Source organism: Crocuta crocuta, unplaced genomic scaffold, assembly GCF_008692635.1.
Source record: "Crocuta crocuta isolate KB4526 unplaced genomic scaffold, BGI_CrCroc_1.0 scaffold231, whole genome shotgun sequence".
Taxonomy (NCBI): domain Eukaryota; kingdom Metazoa; phylum Chordata; class Mammalia; order Carnivora; family Hyaenidae; genus Crocuta; species Crocuta crocuta.
In genome coordinates this window covers 365,182-382,947 of record NW_027528357.1, presented here as the reverse complement: position 1 = coordinate 382,947, position 17,766 = coordinate 365,182, and the positions used below count along the sequence as shown (strand labels likewise).

At 36.5% G+C, this 17,766-nt stretch overlaps 2 long non-coding RNA genes across 2 annotated transcripts in view; one reads left to right on the top strand and one right to left on the bottom strand.

The window, feature by feature from the left end:
* Window positions 1–11,357, top strand: part of LOC144223135 (uncharacterized) — a 217,262-nt gene extending 205,905 nt beyond the window's left edge. The window contains exon 5 of the long non-coding RNA XR_013332584.1: window positions 11,274–11,357. This is a non-coding gene — a long non-coding RNA (uncharacterized LOC144223135). The remainder of the gene's footprint in view (window positions 1–11,273) is intronic.
* Window positions 11,358–12,225: 868 nt separating this feature from the next.
* Window positions 12,226–13,873, bottom strand: LOC144223136 (uncharacterized). The gene is made up of 3 exons (XR_013332585.1): window positions 13,822–13,873; window positions 12,544–12,597; window positions 12,226–12,460 (listed from the first exon to the last, which is right to left on the bottom strand). It is a non-coding gene; the product is annotated as an uncharacterized LOC144223136 (long non-coding RNA).
* Window positions 13,874–17,766: the final 3,893 nt, after the last annotated feature.

Genomic DNA, 17,766 nt, shown 5'->3' with positions numbered 1-17,766 from the left:
CCTTGTTCTAACATTGTTCCTACCCTCTACCAATATTGCACATTTTGTGGTTGTCAGCATGTGCATTCACATGTAGTGGGAGGAGATGTGTGGAAATGATGTGAGGCTAAGTGTCTCTCATCTTGGCGTGGCTGAACAGCTACCCTGGGCAGGCTGAGGGTCGCTGCCCTCAAGGTGGTTTGCTGGGCTCCCTGGAGTATTGTTATTGTATCCTCAATAGGTGTGAGTTCTCTGATCTGCTGGGGGGAAAAATGGAAATCATGGCAGTTTATTGCATTACATTCATCATGTCATGCTTGTTAGCATGCTGTTTTATAGCCACATTGCTCCACAGTAGAACCATTTTAGTGTGCAAACTCTACATTTTTACTTTAATTTGCAACAGATATGATATAAAGATAAACGAGTTTATGTTTCTCATTCACCAACAGGAATTGTCTCCAGTAGTTTACAGGTGATCAATCAAGATGGGCCAGGAATCCTCCTGATGAATATTAAACACCGTATTTGCAAAGAAGGAAATGAACTAATGAACAAACACTACTAACAAATGTTCAGTTTCATTCAACTTTCTAATTTTCAGAGTGACAGGGCTGAATGGCCATGGACAGATCCTGGTGCTTCAAAGAACAATCATTGCTTGCTTTCCTGAATGGCCAGTGAGAATGGGGCACATTGCTTTTCACAAGGTGCCTTCTGTATCGTATGCTTACTGGTCAAGTCTCAGTTGAAACCCTTCTATTCTCTTCTTAAAGGACTGCATATTTTTGTGAATTTCAAGCAAACTGATACTGACAGATCAATCCCTTTCCCTCATTAAAGAAAAAGAGACAGCTTAGACATCTGCTATTCACCTTTTCAATTGCTTTCAAAACCATTATGTCAGTCAAAAAAGTATTTTTGAGTGTCCGAAATGTGCACACTGGGCGGTATAAACTAAAAGTGAAATAATACCCACTGTACCTCTCATCTTAAGCAATGCAGAAGTTAGGAATAGTTACTCACTTCTGGCGATGAGTAAGAATGATAACAATGTATTGAATATATATTATTACATTAGCATATAATAATACACACTGCATTAAATATTTTAAATTTATCCTTAATCTTTATAACAAGTTTTAGAATATGTTTAACAGTCCTCACCTTGCAAATGAAGAAACTAATTAGCGGCGGTTAGGTAACTTGCCCAGCCACTCAGTCATTGAATTGAAGAGCTGGAATGCAAATTCCCATCTGTCTATTGCTCAAGTTTAAATTCCTCCTCATCTCAGCAACTCTTTGTATTCGTTTCCTAGAGTTGCTGTAGCAAGGTACCACAACTTGGCGGCTTACAAAACAAAAATTTATTTTCTCACATATCTGGGAGGCTAGAAGTCTATAAATAAGGTTACAGCAGTGTTGGTTCCCACTGGAAGGGCTGAGAGAGAATCTTTTCCCTGCTTCTCTCTTTGCTTCTGATGGTTGCAGTTAATCCTTGGTGTCTCTTGTCTTCTGAATGTCTTAACTCCAATCTCTGCCTCTGTCTTCATACAGCATTCTCTTTTATATGTGTCTGTGTCTGTGTCTCTCCTCCTCTTATAAAGAAACCAGTCACATTGGAGGAGGGTCTATCCTAATCTAGTCTGACCTCATCTGAACTTGATTACAGTTGCAAAGACCCTATTTCTAAGCATAGTCACATTCATAGGTACTAGGGGTTAGATTTATAATTTATCTGTTTGGGAAACAAAATTCAACCCATAACATTCTTCAAATATGCTTTATCTTGCATCTTTCAAATTTATGGTTAAATTGAGAAAATGTCAGAACTCTTTGAAACCCCAAATCTCGCATGTAATCACTGCTCAATAAATTCATGATGAATATCATTGCTTCCATTAATGCAACAGATTCATGCAATAGAGTCTGAAATTAGTCCTAAAATATCTCCCAAATCTATGACTGTAAGGGAGATCAAAGGGCTTTCCATTGAGGAAAAAATTTAGTTCATATGCCTATGATTCAGTTCCATCATATTGCATTAATTATTCAAAAATAAATGAACAATTTCAGACCACACTCTGCCTGCATAAAACTTATGCAGAGGCACACTAAAGAAATAGGTACACATATAATTGTATTATCACAAGGCTGACAAATACTATAAAGAAGAAATGCATTGCACTGGTTAACAATGGATGGAGGTACTGGTGCACAAACTTTTATGTAATTGACAAATGAACTTTGGAAGAAAATAAAGAATGAACTTTGGCACAAGAGAATGCAGTAACTTAAATATATACAAAGATTTGAAAATAATCGCTATAGACAACCTCAGAAGAGGTATAATAATAATTTATTATTGCAATTAAATACACTTCATGAAATGTGTCTCCATTTTTGATGATTTGTAACAAACTGAACCATTACAACTTCACAAAAGCCTCATATTGTCGATTTCATATGCAATTAAAGATCTACCCGAAGGGTTGTTTGTTTTTCATTTTGTTTTCCCTCTATAGATTGATTATGGCTTCAAATAAAATGTGGTAGTTAGCAATGTGGATGGAAGCCCATGTTGGCTTTTTGACATCCTGAAATATATCAAAATAAAGAAAAATGGAAGAAACATGATATTTACTGTTAAGTACAAAGGACTTTGGATTAAAATATGCAGTAATACCAAAAGCATTTTGATCTTATTTTTTGGAGTCTGAAAATGAATGTAGGTGAAACAGATAATCATTAAAAATTCTTTCCGTTTAAATATTACTTGATTCAAGTTTAATTATTCTAATTAATATACATATTATTTGTCTAATTGGTATTACACTTATTTATTCATTCATTCATTCTTTTTTTTTTTTTTTTTTTTTTTTTTTTGAGAAACCAAAGGAGAGATGGGGGAGTAAGCAGTTAGACTATGGAAGGTCTTCAAAGTGAAAGAGAAAGGATAGAGGCCATCAACTTACAGCCAGGAGAATATAGAGCAATTGGGGGGTGTCAATCTAGTCAAGGCCCACAAAGGGAGGCTCTGTCTCAGGTAGTATAGGAAAAGCTTGTTTGTTGTGGTTGTGATTTTGTTTTAAACATACTACACAACAGATGTTTCATTACAGTTCTCTGTCAGAATGCCTGAATAAAGAGAATGGATTCTGCATCTTCCTTTGCTATCTCAATCTCAGAAGTCTTAATTAGGACATTGGAGTAGAAGTTTATTTTCTGTGTTTGAGATGGAATTATGAAACCGTTCCCAGAGATCCTCAAACTTGCCTCAGCTTCGGAGAACACTCATGCCCAATATACATTTCATTGCAACATGAAAGGCATCACCTCGTCCCCTGGCAAAGGAGGTGTCAAGCCATGAGGTTTGTCTAGTTTGTCATTTTCCTGAAAGTCTCTGAAATGTATGCCCAAATGTATGATCGCTGATTGTATATCCACAAAAAAAATGAAAATCATGTTATGAAAAGTCATTCCTTCAAGGTTTTAGTCTGCCAGTAATTGGTTTACATTACATTCACTTCTTCGAAATAAAACAGAATACAATGAACAATTCCAGTCCTAGAAATGTTTAATTCAAAGACTATGTACACATCTCATTAGGTGATGACTTTTGTGAATGGCTGAGTATCAGATAAAGTAGGAATGGGGGAATTGGTGTCAAAGTAACTTAGCCACTCCAAGTCTGTGCTTTCCCATGCATAAATAACATGGGGACACTCAAATGATAGTATAGTGTCATCTGTCTCAGAGATAGAGCTATTCAATTAAGTTAGGTCTCCTTAGATCTATTCCAATTATTCTGAATTCTACCAAATAGTACCATGAATGTGAAGCATTTCAACCACTGTTCTTATACTGTGGCAATAGAATTAGTATGATTATAATCATTAGTTTATCATAGTTTTCCAGCAATTCATCTTTGTTATTTATAGCATTCAAATTTATTTTCTGCCAGGCCTGATTGGAAGATACTACCTACAAGTCTGATAGACTGTATTTTCTTTAGAGGACATAGCTTTGAATGTATAGACTCAAGAAAGGAGTTACTAGTTTTGTAATCTCTAAGAGATGCACACTGTTACCTAGTCCTGTCAAATTCTAAGTACTTATTTATGTTCAGGAATCAAGAACAGTAAATCAAAATTCCCAGGAATCCTCCAGAATTCTTGAAATCATAAGACATTCTATATTTTATAGCTATTTACATATTTAAAAATTATAGTGAGCCACAATAATAATAACCAAGGAATCATTTTTCTATGACAGAGTTATATACAGCTTTAGAGAATGTTTTACTAAAAAAGGAAAATATATAGTAATCAGTGCACAGTTTTGTAATATTTGAACCAGTGAAAAAAGTATATATTTTAGTAACACATATAATGTTATCTACCTGATAGTCATTTGATAATAGAAATCAATAAAAGAAGCAACTATTTACACCAAATAAAGGTCAAATAAAATAATTTAAAATATTGAAGGACACCACAAATACTTAAAAGCTACTCTTAAAATTATGAAAACATGGAAACTTCCCTGTTCCATATTCTTGATCTTTGCATGTGACAAATGTTGCAGATGTAGAAATTTTCCCTTTTATTATTGACACTATGGTTGAACTATTAAAAGTGAATTCAAAAACATCTTCAGATTGTTTCATATAAACTCTATATCGGTTTCCCACAAAATGACTGGCTTAAGGCAACACAAGTTTATTATCTTACAGTTTGTAGGTCAAAAGTGTCACCAGGCTAAAGTTAAGGTGTCAGTAGGGCTGCATTCTCTCTGGAAGCTCTAGGGGGACCATGCTTTCCTTAGCCTTTCTTAGCTTCTAGAGGCCACCTGCATTCTTTGGTTAGTGGTCCTTTTTATCATCTTCAAGGTGAGCAGCACAGGCAGCATTTTCAGATCTCTTCCTCTCTGACCTTCTGCCTCACCCTTCCAACATTTAAAGACTCCTATTAAATTTAGCCCATTTGTATAATTCAGGTTAATCCTCCCTTCTCAAGATCTGTAACTTAATCACATGCTAGATCCAGTTTGTCACAGAAGGTAACATATTCACACGTTCTGCACTTAGGATGCAAGCGTCTTTGGGGGCCATTGTGCTACGTACCCCAAGCTCATTTCCTTTTTCAATAATAAATGCATTGGGTACGTTTTACAGAGAAATGCATTGGGTACGTTTTACAGAGAACTGTAGCTTATAGCAAATATTCAAATAGTAGCTCACATCATTGGGCATTTAATCACATAACATATGGATGTCCTAGCATCATTAAGGATGCACACAAACTCACCTGTTAACATTGTCAATTTAAGGATTTACTTTGCTTCTCAAATTTATATCTTGGAATATCAGTTATAGTAGTTCTATAATACATAGGATACATGTAAATTTATTCATATATATTTTATTTGCAAGAATGACTCATTGTTTATAGCAGAGAGGGCCACAAACTCATACCTGTAAAACAGTGCTAGCTACAAGAAAGAAGATTGATTCTGTTGTGACCAGTGCTCTCCTGTGTGCTCCTGTCCTGACTCTCAGAGATGACCACATTATCCTGCTAGTGTGTATCTCTGGTTCTGGTTCCGGTTACGAATTGACATTAGCAGATTCCTTGGATAATATTAGTAAGGCCTTATGCTGATTGTTAAATTTTAAATCACAAAATTATAATACTTTTTTCCCATTTTCCCAACTTCTTAACTGATTTTTCTCGGAATACAAGTCAGCTGGATGTTCTGAGAAGTGCCAGGCTGGGATCCCTCCACAGAAACACTGATCACCAGAGCAACCAAATCTCAGGGGTTGACTGGGTTGTATGGAAGATCCTTAGACTCTCTGGCAGACAGTAAATTGTTAAGTCCTTTGCAAGAGTATCTTCCTTCATTTGAGCTAAATATTTGGATATCTCTCCTTCGTTAAATTTCTGGGACCATGAAGATACTATTAGTTGAGGTGTTTTGAATCAGCTAGAAGTGGGTTCATATAGCCTCCTTGCCAAGTAATGGAAGTATGAGGGGTGGGGGGGAGATTCAGTTTCTACTGAAACATTTGACAATTCAGCACAGCGCAATGTATTAATTAACAGCCTAGACACTGGAGCCAGGTAGCTTTCATTCAGCTCTCTGCTTTACCCCTAATTACTTGTGCAATCTTGGGGCTGCTACTTTGTTTCTCTGCCCGTTAGTTTTTCCCATCTGTAAAAAAAATGGACAATACTATTATTTGCTTTCCAGAGATTTTATTTTTCAGACCTATTTTATGAGTAATAAACTAGAATAACTATATTTGGCTCTCTTCTCTGAGGTAATCACCATCTTCAAATTGTTATGTCACCTGCACAAGAATTTTTTTTATATGTTTATGTGTCTATAGCCACAAAAGACATGTGTGGCATATTTTAAAATAGGACCTAAGTATTGTATTGTTTCAATTGCCATTCTCTAGCTTGCTTTTATTTTCTTTTTATATTTGATAGAAGTAGATCCCACTGATTCTTTTAAGTTACTGTATAGCATTTCCTTATTGGATACAACACAGCTCTCATAGGTATCTCTGGTGTACATGTGCAAATGTTTCTCTATGATATACACGAAAAATGAGTTTGCTCATTGTGAGGTATATGAAACTTTACATTTACCATGTATTAGCAAATTGTTTGTGGCTGTTCATTTATATGTATTCTCACCAATGTTTGATATTCACTGTTATTTTTCCCCCAGCCTGATGAGTGTGAAATGGCAGCTCATTGCTGCCTAAATCTTCATCACCCAATTACTGACAGGGTTAAACAACTTGTTACAGGTTTACGGATGATTCAAGCTTCCACGTTAGGGATTATTTACAGACTTAGATCATTTTTCTATTTTTTTCTTCTTCATAAATTTATCTAGGAATTGTTTTTTTAAACAGGGATACCCTAAAGTTTAACTTTGCCTTCAGTATTCAGAGACAATATGATGCTTAGTTTCAGCCTAAGCCTCAGACTTTGAAAGACAAAGTAACAAAATAACTCTTTCTAGCACCTTGGTCACCTGCCTGCTCAATGGCAGTGCCATCACACACATTTCCATCATCTCTAATCAGCTCAGTGGTATCACAGATATGAACAAGGTGTGGTCCTTGAATCAATTGTTAACATCTGAATATTCATTAAGAGCCATTTTCAGATCTAGGCAAGCTTTCTTGATACAACTTGGAATGAAACCTCCATGAGCTAGGCTTCTTTAGGCAGTTGAAGTATAAGCATATTTATTTATTACAATAATAAAATTATTAAAATAATTAATGTTGATTTTGAAAGCTGTTAATTTGGAGTACAAAAATTATTAAGAACTTTCAAATAGTTAAACAATATTAGTAGTTATTATGAATAAGAGAGTGCATTAGATAGATAACATTAACAAGAACATAATATCCGTTTTGAGCCAGCAAATGTTTATAAAAATTTAAATGCTAATAAAAAGCAGGATAATAGAAATTAGATTATATCACAATGCTAATCTTTAGAAGCATTAAGAGCTATATTTAATTTTTAGTTATTTAATTCAGCTTAGGCCAAGAATCTTTGAAGAAAAAAAGTCCTATTTGAGAAAACTTGATATCCTGTAAGGATGAATTAAAAGCAGATTTTCAACTTTGTCACCTCTAAATGTCATGAGCAGGAAAAACTGCAAAATCATGTGCAACAATATCCATGATAAATCATTCCTGATCTCGACATGGTGGAGAATATAGAGTATAAAGACTAGAAGAAAGAGTGGAAGGGGAACAAAATAGCTCAAACGAATGTTTTTCTCCCTCATCCAACTTCAACATAGCATTCTTTAAAGGTACACTTTCACAAGATTATTCCTTATCCCCCTTTGAGACTATGGAGGCCAGAATTTTAAGCATCCCTGAAATGATTTTTAGAGAGGATTTTCAGTATCTGAAGTTGAAAGATTTTTGAGACATGCCCAAGCTTCAAAGAAAAAGTCCTTCAAGAAATGTTACTGATTTGTTGCCCCTGGATTACTTTCTGGTATGTGTAAATATTTTAGTGATGCTATCACATGTCTGCTGTAAGTAAACTTCACTTTTTGTGCGTAAGTGTGACTGGAGAAGCTGTTAGTAGCCAGTAGGACGAGAAATGATTGTTCTGGTTCCATAATGTCAAACTTTTAAAGTTGACCATTCACATTCTCAGTAAGTAAATTGTCACGCTCATTTACTTTCACCAGGAACTCAGACTTAATGTTATACCTAAGAAATTGATTCTATGATACTTGCATTCAAAGCTGGCCAAATATTTTTTTTTCAGCCACAACGTGTATTTAGTAAACTTCTACCCAACAGATATTATTCTGCTGTTTATTTGTTTTTCAATTACTTTTTTTCCCCATTCTGTTAGCTTACTTTAGGATTTGTCTATGGCATTTTTGGGGTAAACTTCAGCTCTTTGACGATACAATTGCATTATCTCCTGTAACTATTGTAGCTACACACACTTTGGCTATTGGTGTACTTTTAATTCTATCACAGATAATCCAGAATCAGTTTGAAATCAGGTCTTACATTGGTAGCTCCAGGTTCCTGCATCCTGGTATGTTGTAGTAGTAATGAAGATTGGTCATCTTGTTACTTTTCTGTTTCATAGTATTCATACAGGGGCCAACATTCTCTTACTATTTCTGGGATTCCTGGGCCCCTGAAAGTAGCACTTCTCCTTTGCCACTTTGCAATTCCATTATACTGAATCTTTTGCACAGTATGATAGGAACACAGCAGCAGTCTGCAATGCTCTGGGTACCAATGTTGTCCATTGCAAAAATGGATAAGAAAGGGGCACCACCTTCCATGCCATGTAGCCCATGTAGGGAGGAATATAAGAAATAGTTACAAATCAACATGTTTTCATTAAATAAAACGTAGGTATATGTAATTATGATAATTTTTCTGTGTATGTAAATACAGAATCTGATTCCCAACAGATTTGGAAAATTAGCCATTTTTGGTATTTGGTCTGATTTCATAAGTACCTATACTTGAAAGATTTTAAAAAGCCCTCTGAGAATTTGAGATTTTGCGGGAGCTGGAATCTAGTCGCAGACTGTCCATTCCATCAGGACCTCCAGTCCACTTTCCCTGTGACATTGCTAATCCCAAAGCCAAGGTTGGCTTAGAGCAGCCCGCTCTAGGGCAATCATCCTTTGATACACACTCTCACGTAGCAAACTGTAGGATTGTTTTGCCCCACTCCATTGCACTTGATGGGCAGGTTTACCCTTATAGAGTTTCTACAGCAGCCAAGGAGTAGAGGATAGAACTTAAAAAACCTTCTAGAATAAGAGAACTTTCTTATGTCTGATTGATTTCTCACTTACTGCAGTGGGAGCAACAGCAGCTCGGTGTCCTGATGGGGAACTTCAGGGTTTCTAGAAAGCCCATAACTCCTCTGGGAGTATGTGCCTACTTTAAGTTGCCTTCCCCATATCCTTTAACTGGGCCTTTTGCTATCTTTCCATCAGTTATGCAAGTGTCTTGTTTCAGCAATCATGAAATACCCTAGCTAAATATATGGTACCTAATATGATGCCAAGAAGATAATAGATTCTCAATAAGTAGTATGGAAGTAAATATTTCATTGTAAATATAATCAAAATCTTCATCATTATTAGATATGGAAAGAACGTTAAGCATGATGCAATAAAAATTTCAACTGGACAGTGGATCATTTACTTGAGGACTCTCCTTCCCAAGGCGGCATGTTTTCACTTTTGACAGCGTTTACCGTTAGAACACTCTCTTTGTTATTTAGCCAAAATCTGCCTCTCTATCACTCTGTCATTCATCCCATTTTGCCCTATATGTGTTTTCAGAGCAAGTCTAACCCTTTGCCCTACATGGGTCCTTCAAATATCTAAATATAATCATCTTTATCTCTTATTCCTTTGTTCTTTTGTCATTTGTAATTACAAGACTCATTTCCCATATCTTTAAATTTTATGTGGCTGCCTTCACAGTACACTGTAATCCCCTAATTCTTTTCATGATATGTGTTATTGAGAAGCTAACAGCATCCCTCTTCTGGTCCACCTGCATGAGGACCATGGGATCACCTTCTCCTTTGTTCTTTCCAGACATTGTGCTTCCTAGAGACTGTTTCAGTTTCCACGGACCCCTTATCCACTATAATTTGCCTATTGATCACTAATATTGAGCTTTTGCTTTTCCCGCAATTTTGAACATGCCCTTATTTTTTGCTCCCCATAGTGAAGACCAGTCTTCAGTTTGCATAGCAATGTGTGAGATCCTTGAGGAGAAAGGCAGCTCATTTTTCTCCCCCACTCCCCTGCGCTTAATGTGTGGCACATCTCAGGTCATCATACATGCTTAATGAATGTGTAGAAATAAACAAATAAATGAAAGACCTAGTTCCTTCTGATGTAGAAACAATTTGTAATATGTTACTACTGTTCTATACATGCAACTCCATTTTCACTCCTATGTACAGAATTTTATCACTGTATTATTTTTTAATGGACCTAAAATGCACAGAATGGAATTAATCATGCTTGGCAGTTCATGACATACTATTGTCATTGGCCAAGGTCAGACTTTTTATTTGTTTCTATCAAATTTTAGCTTGGTGTCTTGCACCCATTACTTCTGCCTTTTGTAAATTGTATTTTCTGTGATTAGCTATCTCAAACAGCTTTGTATCATTTGCAATTTTGTTAAGCAGAGTAAGAGGATTAAGATATAAGAAACAACAACAAAGAATAGATGATATATTAAGTACTGAATTGTAAGCTACAGACTTTAAATGCTCTAAGAATTTGTCAGAGAGGTAGAGCTCAAGCATGTGAACTAGATAAAAAAAAAAAAAAGAGTAGAATTGCTGAAAGGTGAGCTGAGTCAAGAAGGCTGGGTGGGATTTGGATAAGTGGAAAAGACACGAATCTGTGAGCAAAGAGAAAATAACAGCTCCCTATGTTTGCCAAAAGAAATGGGGTAAGATATATAAAGGGAAAAGGTAGGGTATTCATTTAGAGAGCTTGAATCAGGATTCCTCTTCCTTATAGCCCTTTCTCTATGAAGGCAGGTAAGTGAGAGATATTGTCCAGATAGATGTGGCATTTTCTTAGAGTGTTCCTATAGTCTTTGTTTTAGAATCTTTGAATTTGTATTAGAAAGAATATAAAGAAAGAAAAGAGAGGGCGGGTAGCACGCGGAGGAGTAGTAATGATCTCTGTGTCTCTCGTTGCTGTTTACCTCCCTTCTTCCATTCCAGACAGATCCAGCCTTTAGGAAGGACCCTCTTCTACATTTTATCCTAATTCATATCCACCCTCCCAGAGGCCTGAGGACTTTTCTACTTGCTGCCAATGAAGAAGTCACACAGATGGCTACCACATCTGGAGTCTTGGAAATCCCATATTTGGCTAATAGTGTGGAGACCTCATCCTTTAATATTAGATCTTTCCTGATCAACCACTATGATGCTGCCAAGCCTCTTTGATGGTAGACTTCCATCAGCTCTACTGCATCTAACATCATGAATTTTCTAAGTAACATGGTTTTATTCTTCATTTCACATTGATTGATATAATACAGAAAACCAGATTTGCTCCTATTTACTACATATTGTTGTCATCACATAACCCACATTTTAGCTTCACTACTTACATTTCCTTGACCTCACTTTTGTTTTACTTTTATCGCATTATTATTATTATCATGTCACAATCCCCCAGTCTGCCTCCACATCCTGGACATCTTATCTGAGAAACACTGATTTTAATAATTTTGTCTAAAATATGGGCACCAATCTAAACATAGTATTTGAGGTGTGGCTGCAATAAGTAAGAACTGACTAATCAAGCTACAGATATTAAATTTTTATTAACATCATGTTTTAAAGCTCCATTTTCTTGGGCAACTGGGTGACTCAGTCAGTTAAGCATCTAACTTGGGCTCACAGTCTGTGAGTTCAAGCCCCATGTTGGGCTCTGTGCTGACAGCTCAGAGCCTGGAGCCTGCTTCACATTCTGTCTGTCTGTCTCTCTCTCTCTGCCCCACCCCTGCTTGCGCGTGCTCTCTCTCTGTCTCTCAAAAATGAATAAACGTAAAAAAAATTTTTAAGCCCCATTTTCTTTATTGCATTGCAGTTATATTGTATCACATCGTGTGAATAATTTGCAAATGATAGATTAATAAAATTACCAAAGAGCTTCCACATGGCTTTGTATCTACATATGGAAATATTTTCAACACTAACAATAAGAAAAGACTTGGCATATATATGTTCTTTTCAGTTTACCACACTTCCTTGTCTATACTCCAAACCAAGATTCTGATGTTGAGTTTGTGAATTATGTAATGGTGACATAATCAGACCCCACATGGTTTCAGAAGTAGATGAGTCTCATCCAGATTTCTGATTCTCTCAGGGCACAGATTTCTGATTCTCTCAAGGCACTGTTGGAGACATTTGATAACAGAACATTGTGATAGTTTGTTTTCTTTCATCAAAAATTCCCATACAGGTTTTAGATACATACATTCTATGTAGTCCAATGCATGATAAGGACGGAAATGAACTTTTAGAGGCTGTTCTGTTAAGCATAAAATAAAACATAATGATAAAACATTCTTAATGTTTATGTATTTCCTTGACATCTAAAGTAGCTATTCAACATTTGAGACTATTCAAAATACCACTCAATAGTTTGTTTCCATGTAGTGTAAATTCTTACTTTCCAGTACACAATTATAGTAAAAAATACATAAGGCTGTATTTTCTGGATTTGATGAAGCTGGAGTGAAATATTTTTAGGTTTTATACCAATCAGGTGCTTCTTTATAAACCTGATTTTTAATTAAATTATGTGAGGGAAGTAGAAGTGTACAGAGAATCTATTTTGCTGGGGTGCATCAAAGCAGAGTTGATGGGGAAGGGGTGGCATTGACTCTAGCTTCTGATTCAGAAACTACCTGCTCTTGACAGAGGTAGAGTGCTTCAAGTGTGATTTTGGGAGGTCAGTTTAGAGTCTATTTCTTTCTACCTAAACTAGAGTGAATTGTGTTGTCTGCAACAAGAACCTTGTCCATTATAAGCATCTGCGATGGATCTATTGCACATTAATTTATCAGAAACAATCTTAAACACGTGCCTGTTTTACCTACTTTGGGATTTAATACATTATGTTCCCTACTAGAAAGGTAAATATATGACTGTTTTTTCTCTATAATGCCATCAAAATTTAATGAGACATACAGAATAATTTACACATTTAAATCCATAAAATATGGACTAAATCAAAGAATTTAAAGAAAGGGATTGGATAATGTTTTCATTACAAGTATACTTTGCTTCTATTACCCTACAACTACAACCTAATCTTTACATTAAAAATTTTAAATATCACGGTTCTCTTCAAGCAATAATTATTACATGCACAAGTGGACACAGTTATATGAGGTAATTAGACTATACTAAAGTAATCTATAAATTAATCAATAATCATTGATGGAGTACTATTGTGCGGCAATCTTGGCTAGGTACAAGTAGCCCTATACATCATCCACTTTACATTTCAACTAGAATATCCAATATACGGAAAACCATAGTTGTGGGGAAACCACTACTAAAAGGAGAAGCGTTTACCATCCTGAAGTAGCAGAGGAAGATTCTTGCATGGCTCCATTACTTATAAATTTCATGCTTTGAGGGCAGTATCCGGAATATCAACCTTGGCATTTTTAAACCAAGAAAGACATAAGACAATATTTGAAATACCACTGTATGTTCTAAAATGGCTTTTCCCCAAATCACTCACCTGCAGATACTTTAAACTGCAGTTCTAGTCCAATCCATTTTTGGGGCCAATCTTGGCCCCCCAAATTGAGATTGTTATATTATCATCATGAAGTCACAATGGGGAGTGTGATTGTCCTCAATTGCCAATGGCCCAGTACTTGGTGTTTGGGGAGTGAACCTGGGACATCTGTTTGTTTACCAAGCCTCAATATTCACCTAAATACCATTGTATTCACTTGGATTCCTATTCAGAATTTCATTACCATCCCCTGGGGTTTGGACCCCATCACCTCTATTTCCAGCCATGGATGTGACCCTCTGCCAAAGGACCATCTGGAACCACAGTGCTGCCATCCACCTGATTGTCATTATGGCCTCTGCCTGTAACCTCCTGCTATGTGCCCCAGCAGGCAGGCCTGGACACCCTCAGATATGGATATTGGCCTAAATCAAGCCTGAAATAATGACACATCTTGGAGCACTGCAATGGATGCTGCTGGCTCGTCAGGAGCTAATCCAATAAAAATGCTAATATTTATTAAGTACTACCAATGTGCCAAGCACTGCTCTAAATACTTTGGGTATATTATTCCACTTAATTTTATAATACCCCATGAATTATATACTATAATCATTACTATGTTTTTACACACAAGGAAATCTGACCAAGCAGGCTAAGGTAATTTACCCAAAAATGTAGTGAGCCAGGTTTTGGGCCCAAGTACAAGCTCTCAATGCCTAGGCCATGCCAATTTGTGCCTCATCTCCTGACCTGCGTAGTATTGGCTTCAGCTGCATTCTTCCCCATGAGCCAGGGGCTAAGAAGTTAGGGATCCATGCATGCTCTGAAAGATATTTATTGCTATGATAATAGAATTAAACAAGGCAACATGTATACAGTACAATCTTTTAAAATTTTAAACCAATATGTCATGAATGTTGTTCAGATGACTAAGATTTGCTCTTTTCAGTATCAAAATATTTTGCACTATTTTGGATTGAAGCTTTCTAAAATATTTCACAGCCTTCCCAAAGTAAAACAATGGAATGATGGATAAAAGGTAGTATTTTCTGACTTTGGGAGAAATTATTTAAATTAATATTGAAGATACCTTCTGAGGGTAGATTTTAGGTATTTACCATGTGTTGGTTATTAAAGGTTGTCCTGACTGTTGCCTTGTTCTTGGTTTTATATTAGAAACTGAGGTGTCACATTATGTACAGAAAACATCAATGGTCCTGCCAGTACAAAGTGTGAACTTTGAGGGAAATGTTATGTGTATTTGGCTAGCACACAGTGTTTCTTTACTCTCTCTTCCCTTCCCCTCCATCTACTGATCCCTCCCTCCTCACCTACTCACACAGCCTTCTTGTACAGGAGAAAGAATCTCTTATACATTAACAAATTAATCTTTAAGTGTCCCAAACAACTATATTCAAATAAACATTTTAATGTGAAGATATGAACAGAATCAGAGAGGAGCACATTTTCCTTTCATTGGATTCTTTGTGCATTGTGGGTTTTTTCCTACAGTTTTCTTCTTCATCATGACATCAGTGAGCTACAGTGAATCCAGTGGTATCTCCTACATTAGGTTACTCTCACCTTTTTGACATCAAATGGAAACAAGGAATGGGGGTTCCTTTGGACTAGAGCATTCAATAAACCCCTAGGCCTACATTTAGTTTAGTTAAGAAGCAAATGATGTCCTCGAGGGCCTACTTGGTGCAAAAGGATAAAAGTTTGACTTGAGTTTGGAGGCCAATATCCCAGCTAGTATTAATATATGATTGCCTTAAGTGTTCTTTTTTATACATTTTATCCAATATAAGATGGATTGCAAAAGGAGATAGGCAGCATAGGATTCAAATTCTGGTCATCTTTCCACTTTGTAAAATAATAGATATCAAAAAATATTGTATTTAATACACACCAGTGCCAAAGGCATACTACAGGCTCATGCAGCAATAGGATGATCCCTGGAATCTTGATGGATTTTAAAAAATTAAAGACCCAGCAGACATGGGCCATGAAATTGACAGGCACATTGGAACATGAGCGTGAGTCACAAGATCATTCTACTTGGGAAAATTTAAATTGAGCACAGGAAGCATTAGCTAATAGAAAACCAAGTTTTTGATCCAAACTGATAAAACAAGTTGAAGGTGGAAGAAGCAGAAAAGAGAGGAACAAGAGACAGAGTTGGTATGGATCTTGACTGTCAGGGAGATTCAATGGTATCTGACAGCATGAAGACCCAGCTATGTTAGGGTTCAGAAGTAAAACAATGAATACTTTCTAAGCAGACTCAATTTCTGAATCTCATAGTACCATGGAGATTAGACACTACCCCCTTGCTATCCCAGCGCCTCCCACATTATATTAAATCATGTCTTGACTTCTCTGTCTACCTAGTTAAACATCTCTAGTTGAGAAATGTGTCTATCTGTCTTCACTTTCTGTATGTCCAGCCCTATTCTTCTGTCTGGAACACGGTAGAGACTCAATGAGTCAGTGAATGGAAAAGATACTGAAATCCGAACACTGTTGATTCCTTGGAAGCCAGTGGGAATTTGCCTCTTTCTAATTTTTCCCAGAGCTCAAGTGGCCCTGGGATCTGGGACAGGATTAAAACTATAAGCTGGGATAATGAACCCTACTGTGAAGTTTCAGAGTTCCAGATAAACATGCCCTCTCTCCATGGAGAAAGTATACCGTGGCGACATGCAAGAAACAATGAGAAAACACCTACACTCTAGGATGGAATGCGTCTGGATTTGTAAAAGACAGAGTTTAATACTAAGCCCTGAACAAATATTTCCTACATGAATAAATGACCCTGTTCAAAGGGTTTAGTCACTGAAGTGCTCAGAGGAGACATTAGCAGTCCATTGAAGGACAGGCAAGATGTGAAGAGATGGAGAGGAAGGTATGAGGGAAGGGTAGACAGAATCAGAGCCAAACTTAGTAATTCAACACGGCACAGTATTTATTGTCAATGTCCTCCATGGCAGGTGCCACATTACCATGTGGGCAAATTCAGTTCTGATAACTTTTTCCAAAAGTCTCAATTCCCTTAGATGGATGTTTTATGCTAACTCTGTCCTCTATGTACTAGGGAATGCCTTAAAAATAAGATTGTCTTATTAAAAACCTGCTTGAGACTTTGGAGCTTTTATATCCTTGGATGGGGATCTAAATAAGGCATAAACTAATCATAAAGAAATACGACTTCTTTTCTCCCATTTTTTTAACCAAGAAAATATTATTGTTATTGTTGCTCTTTGACAAACAGGAAGATTAAACTTGCTCCTGATAAGGAATCTGGAAGTAAATCTTCTGTGGCAGGCAATAAAGAAGATTCTTTCTGGACACACCTCACTCAAACCTTTTCTTTCGACACTCCACTTAAACAAAACTTTTCCCATTGCACCATTCGTTATCACTAACTCAGCAAAGCTGAATAAGGACATGCTCTTCTCCTGGTACTGTGGTGCTTCGTAACACAGCCACTACATTCTTACAACAGGATAGAAGCAGAACTTGAGCTCAAAACAACATGGGTCCTAAGAAAACACCTTGTGATAATTTACATAAGGTTTCGAACAACAAAAGTCTTTTAACTCATTATTTTGCTTTTCCTGAAGGCTTCATATAACACGCGGAATGAAAAATCTGTTTTTAAAAAGAGAGACAGTTCTAATCTCCTGATCTAGGCACCGTTTACTCCAAATTTTCTTAACACATTTGCCTCTGAGAAGTTTGCAAACAAAGGCAAAGACAGACAAAGAACATATGCTAAATTGATCATTTTTGTGTCTGAATATTCACTATTTGAGAGACAGGAAACTGTTCAATCTGATCTGGGGTATGATTATACTGTAGTCCAAATTGAAGTGTCTGTGGAAATGGATTGGGCGAGCTTCTCGGTTGTCAGTCATATCACTTATGCGGTGCACAGTG